The sequence below is a fragment of the Galeopterus variegatus genome, unplaced genomic scaffold, assembly GCF_000696425.1.
Source record: "Galeopterus variegatus unplaced genomic scaffold, G_variegatus-3.0.2 Scaffold5828, whole genome shotgun sequence".
Taxonomy (NCBI): domain Eukaryota; kingdom Metazoa; phylum Chordata; class Mammalia; order Dermoptera; family Cynocephalidae; genus Galeopterus; species Galeopterus variegatus.
In genome coordinates, this window is record NW_007731939.1 from 1 (window position 1) to 9,474 (window position 9,474).

Consider the following 9,474-nt stretch of genomic DNA (forward strand, 5'->3'; position numbering starts at 1 on the left):
AAATGAAATTTTTAGAATGTGATTACCCAACACCTGTTGGTAACCTTTCTAGAACACTCTGCAGAGTCGTGGGGGGTGGGGGGGAAGGGGGCATCTGTCACACCGAGTCAGGAGGGAGGGCCTCTGGTGCCTTAGGGGTGAGGACTCAGGCTGGCACTGGCTGATCTCAGACGTGACCCTGAGCCTCCTGAGTCCTGCCCCTCAGCAGCCAGGTGTGGCTGAGCCAGGCCCCATGACCCCATCAGATGCTCCTTCCATGGGGACCCAAATGTGTGGCTGTTCCCTCATCATGGGGGCTGAAGCTGTCTTGATCTTGAATCAAAATTCAGCCTCCTCTCTGGCTTTTCCCCAAAACCCATCACATCAAGCATATGGTAGATTTCATAATTTTATTAAAGTTTTTGGGGGTCCCAAGGATAGAGCATGTTGCACAATCTGCTGGAGCAAGCAGGACTAAAGCCATGTTGGGACCCAAAACCGCCTGGGCTGTGAGTTTTTTTAAAAAACAGGGTTTTTTTTATACCTCTCTTCTTGTCCCCTGACTTTATCTTGTTTGCTGAACAGAAAACAAGGCTGTTGAAAGCTAATCTGTACCTTGCAAAACAAGTTTCTCTTTGAGGCTTGCAGAATTCCAAGAAGTAATCAAGGCCAGCCAGAGACCTGCAAAGCTACATGGAGACTTTACAAAGAAGCAAATCAAAATCCTACAGGACCCTAAGATAATGTCAAGGACGAGAACAGAAACCAGACAAAGCCTTGGTGAGAACTTGCACCTGGCTCCTTGCACGAAGCCCTCACAGCTCACGTCCCCCTCCCTCCTGCTTTTCATTCCCACGTTCCATTCTCTCAGCCTTTTAAAAACCCCTCAGTAAATCTGAGTCTTTGAGATGACTTTAGTCTGGCCATTGTCTTTCAAGTTTACCAGGAAGACGAGTTAGCCTAACATCTCCCTTAGGTCACCGGGATTCCTGCATAAAGCTGACCTCCTATTCCACCAATTTAACTTTTGGGTCACTTGTTTTTGTTTGGAACAGCCAGAGTTGCGTTCAATAACAAACCTATGGCAATCCCAAGAGAAATCCCTGTCGCATGCGAGTCTCCTCCCAAGGCAGCTCACTAACATCACCGCAACAGCCGTGATGAACGGCCCGTGGGGTGCGGGACCATCTTGGTCTCCAGCATGTTCTTCTGGAGACTGTTTCTCAGCGTGGAACGTAGAGCCCAGTGTCTGCCCCCAAGCTCTGCCCACACCCTGGAGACTACGAGCAGCCCTCTCCATTCTCCTGCCCAGGAGACAGAGGTGGCTATAAAGAAACCCTCCTGTAGGGAAACTGGGCTGCAGGACGGCCTTCCTGCTGCTGCTGCGGGGCTTCTAGGACCATGCCCTCAGCAGTTCCCACCTTTCCTTTCCCCTCCCTGAGCCCCACTCTGCCTGCCATGGTTCTGTCACCTTCTCAGGCTCCCGGGACACTTTGAGCCAAACTGAGGCCCATCTCCTCTGCATCCTTTCTGTTCCACTCCTTTCCCCTCCCTGAGCCCCACTCTGCCTGCCATGGTTCTGTCACCTTCTCAGGCTCCCGAGACACTTTGAGCCAAACTGAGGCCCATCTCCTCTGCATCCTTTCTGTTCCATGATGATGTAGGGTTCATTCAACCTGTGAAATGGGCTGAAAGGAGCATGAGTGGTCGGGTAAGGTGCAGACTTTCAGCTAGGGTGGTAGCCCCTGCCAGCTCCCTTGCTCCTGGACACAGCCTCCTCTGAAACAGGGCAGGGTGGGCCAGTCCCAGCCCTGAACACCTCATGTCTTCTGGTCAGAGGTGGGCATATGTGGATTGCAGACCTCGCCCTCCTAAGGGGCACAGGCTTCTGGACAGAGGACACAGGCAAGGACCCAAGAAGCACCGTAGACAGGAAGAAACCCTCAAGAAATCGGCCTCCTGTCTGTGAGATGCTCAGGCCTGCTGCCTGCCAGCCCCTACTGAGACAACTGTAGCTGGCTCCTTTTCCTCGCCTTCCCCACCAGGCTCTCCTTTATTTTGCATTCATTCATCCATCCTATATTTCTTGAGGGCTTTCTATGTGCTAGACCCTATTCTGGGATCTGAGAATCCAGAAAAGAACAAGACAGACAAGTCCTGCCCTCATGGAGCTTACAATCTGGTCAGCAAGCTGGGGCAAAATAAGCAGATGTCAGAGGTTCCAGAGAAAAAAGGAAGTGGGGTAAGGGAGAAGGGGGATGGGGTGCCATTAACAAGGTCGGCCTTTCTGATGATGAGGCGACATTTGAGCATAGGGAGAGTGAATGTCTGAGGGAAGACAGCTCCAGGTTAAGGGGACAGCAGGTGCCAGGGTGCTGAGGTGGGACATGATGGGCTCTTTCAGGGTGCAAACAGGAAGAAGCCAGAGGAGATGTGCAGAGAGGTAGAGAGCTGGGAGCTAGATCCTGCGGGACTTGCTTACAGACAGGCCACAGGAAGGGTTTTGGATTGTATGCTAAGTGTGGCAGGAGCCACTGGAGAGGTGGGGCCAGGGCAGCTTCAGATGAGAATTCCAGGTCTAAAGCTTTGTGAACAGACATTCTGCTACCTCTGGGGCAGGAGGAACAGCATAAAGCTGCCAAGTCCCCACCTCCTGATCTGGCCTTCCCTCTCCAGTGCAGTCTGCTGGGTCCCACCAGAGTAGTCTGACCCACCTCACAGTGAGCAGGGTTGCAAGCTCCTGCCTTTCCTCAGCCCCATCTGTCCCTCCTGCATTGGCAAGCCAAGCAAGTCTGAGAACACAGCTCCCTGCCACCTGGAGCAGCTGATGGAGCCACCGCCCAGCCCTCTGATCAGCAGTGTGTGTGCAGGACCGAGTCCCCAGCCAGGCCATCCCTGGGGCGTCCAGGCGGATGGCCCAGCCACTCCATCTAGAGTCCTGGGGGACATGCTCCAACACTCCTCCAAAATGGAACCAGCTACTCGCTGGTGGCCTTAAGGCTCTTTTCACGACCACACCCTTTCCTGTGCTGTTTATCTGTCTGGACCCCTTGCGCCAATCCCAGCTGGTCCTAATTCTGCCCTTCTTTCAGGGCCACGCCAAGATACCTCCTGCTCCTGGAAGCTTCCAGTGAGTCACCCTGCTGCCTTTCTTTTCTTGAGTCCTGCCCCTCAACAGCTGCATATGTCTGTTGGAACTGTCTTGTTTTGCGTTGTTCTGAGCCATCTAGAGCCTGTCCCAGCTGTGAGAGGGTGCGTGTGTGTCTGTGATCCTGTTGTTCTTCCTTGGTGGGCAGTTAATTTCCTTTCTGGCCGACGTTGCTGTTGGCCTCTCTGCTCCCTCCCAGCCCAGTGGCCTGTGGGGATGAGCAGGAGGGCAGAGAGGAGGGAAGCACAGAGCACACAGGGCTTGGCCCCTAGAGATGTGACCCACTACTTGTCCCCCAGCGCTCTAAGGCCGGGTAGGCTGGGGCTGTCCCTTGCTGTTCCTGCCCTCGGGAAGCACACAGTCAGCCAAGGGGTAGACAGACATCCAGTGAAACCTGGAGGCGGCCAGGCCCCTTCTGTCTGTCCGGTGGGAGATTCACTAAGGAGGGGCTGGGAGTGGGCAAGAAGACCAGCTCCCAGAAGGCATGGTGCGTGCTCCCTGCTGGTGCTGGCCTCTTGGCCTCGAGAGCCCTTCCCTTCTTTTCCACCAGGTGAATTCCAGGCTTTTCTCAAGAGTTAGTGACAGCTTCTTAGGGAAGCCTTGCCCCTCATTGCCCCTCAGTTGTGGTGTAACACGCAATTCACCAGCCATAGCCTCGGGTGAAGGGTGAGCTGTCCACACAGGACACGCTGAGGATGGATGTGTCCTGTGCACCGCCACGTTGCTCAGCACCCACCAAGTTCATGGCTCCTGCAGTCCTTCAGAACTTGCCCAGATGGGCCAGCCTTGAGGGGAATCAGCTTCTGCTTTCTGGTCGTCAGTCACAAATGGACTTTCACATGCATTCTCTTGAAAGAAGTCCTCTCCTGCCCCCCAGACCTATTGTCTGCCTTCCCCATTTGGCCTTCAACCTGCCCCCTCCAGAATACCACCCCCTTGCTGCTGCTTTGTTCTCCCCTGCACCCCTAGTGCCTCCATGGGGTGCCAAGTCCCTGGAAGAAGGCGGTGGCTCCACAAATCCTTGGAGCTTGTTGTTCCCAGGGAAGGAAATGGGGAAAGGAAGTGGGAAGAGGCCAGGCGTGAGGCAGCATAAGGGTTAGGATGATTTCAGTGCTCAGGCAGGAGGGGACTTTCTGAAGGTGTGGGATTCTCAGGGGAGAGACTGCTGGAAGTGACTGAGCCTGTTTCTAGAGATGCCTCAAAGAGCGAGACCTGGATCCAGATCAAGTTCTTCCTGCTCAGAACAAGCTTTCCGCCATCTCAGAGTGGGTGATTTTAGGAGTCAGTCTTTCCTCCTTTTTCTCTCCCTCCTACCCACTCCCAGCCCCTACTTATCTACGCCACTCAAGCCAGACTCCCGGTCCTGAATGAAAGCGGACAATGTGAAAATCTCATCCCCTTCTCATGAGCAGCCACACTGACAGGTGACACACGTTCTTGAATGACTGCCAAGCACTGGAGCGTCCTTCAGACGGACAAGCCCTTGCAGCTGTCATCTCTTTCTCTCAGCCACCCCGAAGGGAGACAATATTATCACCGTTCTACAAATGAGGCTCAGGGGACAACTTGCCCACAGTCAGGCAGCTGGAGTCGTGGCAAGTACTGCTGCAAGCTCTGCTCCTTTTACCCTTTGTTCCACATCCTGGCACTGGTGTTTAGGACCATTCCTGAGTGGGTTTGCCAGAGGCAAAAAAACAAAAGCAAAAACCAAGGCTTGGCTGACAGTTATTGTTAGCAAGAGCACATGGCTCCTACGGACCCTGTGAAACATACTGTGGCATTTCCAAAAGCCCCAGCTCAGATCATATTCTTAACATCATTTGAGCGAACTTGTGTCGAAGTCTTGCTAGAATATAACCCACCAGGACAGCCTTCTAGCTGCCAAACGGATGAGATGTATTTTCACTGGTCTGCTCTTGGCAAAGATCTGCAACTTCAGACAAACAAGGGGCTGTTGATCAATTAAATTCATGATGGATACACATTCTTGAAGAACACTGGGGAGTACATATCTGGAGCACTAAATTGTGCTGCTGGACAGGCAGTTCTTAAGAAAACTGAGTCATTTCCCCCCAAATCAGCCTGAAGAAATTTTTGTTACTTAGGCTTCCCTCTCTCCATCCTACAATGTACCTGTGCAAACTTACGGTTTGCCGATTCCCTCCTGGAACTTTTTCCATCTGATTATATTGCAGACTTGTCCATTCGTCACTTCCGATTATTGGTCCACTTCCTGGCTCAGCTATATGGGATTATTTGAAGCCCTAATCATCAGGCATTGCAGGGCTCCCTGACCCAGGATTCTCTTCAAGTGGATGCACCTGAGTCCCTGCCCCTGTGAATTCTCTGCAATAGCAGTGCATACCACTGGTTTAGAACAGCTGTTTTTGTTTTTATCTGATAACCTGCCTGAAGTATTCTGGCTTAAAAATGATGGCAGAAAGACTGGAATAAAGTGAAGGTCTGATAGCAGAACATATTTGGAGGTGTCTGCAGTAAAATGGAGATTTGTTTTAAAATGTTTTAATAATGAAACTGCTCTTGTTTACCAGATTTCCATCATCTACTGATGCCTGTTACCTGAGAATTGTCAGGAATAAGATTAAGGTTGGCCCGGGGGGTATACACTGCAGTTGCCTGGACCCACTCACATGGAACTTGGGCCTGTGAAGGAGTCGGGTGGGATGATGCTTGTAACAACACTCTTCTGAGGAGGTAGGTTCTGGTGAGCCCGGCCAGGAAAATTGCAAAGGACCTCAAACCAATCTGTAACCAAAGGGGCAGTAGGACATCTGACATTTCATCACAAGGTAGATTTCAGCCCTAGAACAGGAGTTAAGCTTTTTTCCATGAAGGACCAGTTAGTAAAGTACATTAAGCTTTTCAGGCCACAAGATGTCTGTTACAAATACTCAATGCTGTCGTTGAAAGCAGCCATAGACAATGAGGTGGGCAAAAAACAGGTAGTGAGCAGGATTCAGGCTGCAGGATGGAGTTTGCTGACCCCAAGCCTGGAGCACCAATGACTGAAGAACAGACGCGACCGAGGCCCCTTCTCGTCAACGCCCCCTCCCCTGCCTGCGCACCAGCGCCTTGCTGTATCTTTTGAAATACCCCAACTGTAAAGAGAAAACTGACCCCTGAAGCTACATGTTTAAGGCAGTGACTAAGGAATATTCTTTTTAATGTCATCTCAAATTCTCAATGATTTGTTCAAATCCAGTCTTTCTGAAGTGGCACATTGCAGGGTCTTGAACAAGTCCTCTTCCTTAATTGCACTTGGCTTTGCTAACTATGATATGGACAATGAGAAAGCTAAAAATCACCCCCAGTCCCCTGTGGAACCCAGAATGCCCTTCTTTTTTCTTGTAATTGGGATAGTCACTTTTACTTTGATAAAGTCATATTTCTTTATGTCTCCGAAAAAATTAAGGTAGGGGTGGTGTTTATTTGGCTCTTTTAGGCATGAGAGCCAAACACTGAAGAGAAACACCTGAAATTGCCTGCTGGGTCTCATCAGGGAGCCTCAATCACTGAAAATCTGAGCGGGAGAGAAGTGGGGCTTTCACAAGTTATTCTGAATGGGTGCTGCATGGCTGGCCGAGCAAACACATGGAGGGAAAGAGAGATTCAGGAGGCGAGGCGAGGCGAGGCGAGGCGAGGCGAGGCGAGGCGAGGCGAGGCGAGGCGAGGCGAGGCGAGGCGAGGCGAGGCGAGGCGAGGCGAGGCGAGGCGAGGCGAGGCGAGGCGAGGCGAGGCGAGGCGAGGCGAGGCGAGGCGAGGCGAGGCGAGGCGAGGCGAGGCGAGGCGAGGCGAGGCGAGGCGAGGCGAGGCGAGGCGAGGCGAGGCGAGGCGAGGCGAGGCGAGGCGAGGCGAGGCGAGGCGAGGCGAGGCGAGGCGAGGCGAGGCGAGGCGAGGCGAGGCGAGGCGAGGCGAGGCGAGGCGAGGCGAGGCGAGGCGAGGCGAGGCGAGGCGAGGCGAGGCGAGGCGAGGCGAGGCGAGGCGAGGCGAGGCGAGGCGAGGCGAGGCGAGGCGAGGCGAGGCGAGGCGAGGCGAGGCGAGGCGAGGCGAGGCATGGCAAAGATGGCAGGACAGTCTGCTTTTCCAAGATCCTTTCAGATCTGTCCATCTAATTGGATTCCAGCAATTTTAAGAACTGCATTCTGAAAGCCCGGCTCCTTCTCCTTCTTTCTTCTCAAGCAGCAGCAAAGTGTAAAGTATAATCAATTAAAAATGCCTTTACATTTTAATTGAAAAGAGTTCTTTCATTCACGAGTTGTTTTGAGTCAGTCAAAATAATCACAAGCAGGTCCCCAGAGAAATGGCCCCGTTCGCTAAAACTTTCCCACTTCTCTGCCATTCCTGCCTGCCAGAACTCTTTTATTTCAGCAGCACAATTACAAGATTGTGCTTTGACGCTTTACTTCAATCACATACTGTTGCTGAGAATGAAATATCCTGGGTAATCACAGAGCTCAGGATTCACTGAAACATAATGCCATCCTCATGCAAGATGAAATCTCCAGGAAGTAAACAGCCGAGAGGGGAGTTGCTTTCTTATGGGTGTCTATTATATCGAGACTGTCTGATTAGGCATGTGTGTGAGAGGGACATGAGGCTGTAAGAATGCTGCTCTGATAACTATTTTAAAAGAAAAAAAGTCCTGTTCCACCTCCAAGGCAATGGGAAGACCTAAAGCAAGACTGTGGCAAGGCTGCAACAGAGCAGGAGAAAGGTAACAGTGAGTGAACGCAGGTGACGGCTCTGACAAGACCAGCCGAGAAGCAGCCTGCAACATTAAGCCTTCCTCCCGCAGAAGCCCCACCTCGCAGACCTGGTCTTCCACCCCCCACCTAGGCTTTGCCTCAGGCAGCAGAGCAGTTGGAGACCTGACAAGTAGCTCCCACAGGGGCTGGACAGACAGGGGCCTGAGGCCCTGAAGTCATTCTCAAGCTCACTCCCAATTCCAGCTGTGAAGACGCCTTCGCTAGTGCATTGATAACACAATGCTCTTAAAGATCCTCTCTAACTGACACTCAGAAAGGCTGAATGTGAGAAATAATTCTACCCGTCCAGCTCTTGATTGCTAATGCTTAACAGAGATGAGTACAGCATGGTTTCAGCCATGCCCCTAAGATGACCATAGAGATATTTACAAGGAACTTTCAGTTGTATCTTGGCACAGGCCTGGTCTCTCTGTCTTGCTATGATGAATACTAACTGCTACACCAACCAGCTGGACTGTGACACAAACCCGGGTCTTGGCCTTGTCTGCTCACTTGGTTCCTACGTAGCTGCTGTGCCTGGACCCACCTCTTCGTTCCCGTAATCAAGCCATGTCTCATTACCTATTTGTTGGCCTCAAATTAAAGCATATTTAATTTTCAAAATGCACTGCTCTAGAATAAAATTTCTTCTTTTTCCTCTCTGCTTAACTAAATTCAGCATTCTTTTTTTCTTTAACTAGTTGATGGTTGTTATAGGTTGAGTGTGTGGGTTCTCCGTCCCCTCCAAATTCCTATATTGAAGCCTTTTCCTACAGTGTGATGGTATTTAGAGTGGGGTCTCAGGGGCAGGTAATTAGGTTTAGACTAGGTCCTGAGGCATTGACCCTCATGACAGGATTTGTGCCAATATGAAGACAGAGAGACCTGGCTCTCTCCAAGTGTGTGCACACAGGAAGGCCATGTGAGGACACAAGGAGATGACCCTCTATATACCAGGACGTAGACCCTCAGCAGGAACTGAATATGAATCTGCTGACACCTTGATCTTGACTTCCAGCCTCCAAAATTGTGAGAAATGTATGTCTGTTGCTTAAGCCACCACCCAACCTATGTTATTTGCTTATAGCAGCCCAAGCTAAGACAATGGCTGAATAAATATAATATGTATGGACGATAATTTTAAATGGTAAATGATATAAAAAGAGCTGTGTTTGCCTAGTGCCTTTAGAAATTCTAATGGAACCCTCCTAGGCAAAGAAAGGTGCAAATAAAGTGAGCCAGGTACAGGACCAATGAATAGATCCTGGATTTCTTCTAGAACCGTTAGCCTGGAGCAAGCATTCCTGGGACAGGGCTTTCCTCTCCATGGAGCTCAGTTCCTTGGCAGAGAAAGGTCAGGTGGTTGATTTCTAAGGGTAAAAAGAGGCTGTGCACCACCCTGCATGCCCAGGAGGGGAAAGAAGGGAATGCTCCTTCCCTCACCTTCTACAGCACTGCTCTGGGACATGTTCCCACTCAGGAACTCAGAGGCAGACTTGCCCCACACGCGGGTATCAGTCCTGCTCTGTGCTGCACCCACAAATCCCCACTTACAGGTTCCTCTGGATACAGCAGGAGCAG